This window comes from Bison bison, unplaced genomic scaffold, assembly GCF_000754665.1.
Source record: "Bison bison bison isolate TAMUID 2011002044 unplaced genomic scaffold, Bison_UMD1.0 scf7180017846241, whole genome shotgun sequence".
In the NCBI taxonomy this organism is placed as follows: Eukaryota; Metazoa; Chordata; class Mammalia; order Artiodactyla; family Bovidae; genus Bison; species Bison bison.
In genome coordinates this window covers 4,936-6,141 of record NW_011476814.1, presented here as the reverse complement: position 1 = coordinate 6,141, position 1,206 = coordinate 4,936, and positions in this window count along the sequence as shown.

The following is a 1,206-nucleotide window of genomic DNA, read 5'->3' as shown; positions in this document are numbered from 1 at the left end:
TGAAACTGAAACTCCAATACTTTGGCCACCTAATGCAAAGAGCTGACTCATTTGAAAAGACCCAGATGCTGGGAAAGATTGAGGGTGGGAGGAGAAGGGGACGACAGAGGATGAGATGGCTGGATTGCATCACTGACTCAATGGACATGGGTTTGGGTGGACTCCGGGAGTTGGTGATGGACAGGGAGGCCTGGTGTGTTATGGTTCATGGGGCTGCAAAGAGTCGAACACGACTGAGCGACTGAACTGAGCTGAACCAGTACAATAAATAACAAATGAGAACCTTTTGTATGGCACAGGGAATTACTGGATGCTCTGTGGTTACCTAAATGAGAAGGAAATCCTAAAAAGAGGGGATACATGTATATGTATGGCTGATTCACTGTGCTATTAACACAACATCATAATTAACACATCCTAAAACAGCTATACTCAAATAAAAGTTAATAATAAAAAAAAAAGAAACATGAAGAAAGGTCCAGTGATGAGAGAGAGAGGATGCTGGGATATGAAAGGGGCTCCCTCAAGTACTCAGCAGAGTAATGATCGGGGTATCCTCATGAAGAAAGTGCCTGAGGCCAAGGAAAGAATGTTTTAACAAGATCCTGGAACAACTCCTGGTGCTCACACAGGACAAGCAATTGTATGTAAGTGATCTCTCCACACAGACTGGACTACTTATAACTCATGGGCCATTGGGAAGAACATTCAAAAAACTCTTGTGATGGACAGGGGGGCCTGGCTGTTAAAATGCTGCACTCAATATGCCCATAAATTTGGAAAACTCAGCAGCAGCCACAGGACTGGAAAAGGTCAGTTTTCATTCCAGTACTAAAGAAAGGCAATGCCAAATAATGTTCAAACTACTGCACAATTGTGCTCATCTCACATGTTAGCAAAGTAATGGTTAAACTTCTCACTGTGAGGCTTTCACAGTATGTAAACTGAGAACATCCAGATGTGCAAGCTGGATTCAAAAAAGGCAGAAGATCCAGGGATCAAATTGCCGACATCCCTTGGTTCATAGTAAAAGCAAGAGGGTTCCAGAAAAACATCTACTTCTGCTTTATTTACTTCGCCAAAGACTTTGACTATGTGGATCACAACAAACTGTGGAAAATTCTTCAAGAGATGGGAATACCAGACCACCTTACCTGCCTCCTGAGAAATCTGTATGCAGGTCAAGAAGCAACAGTTAGAATCGGA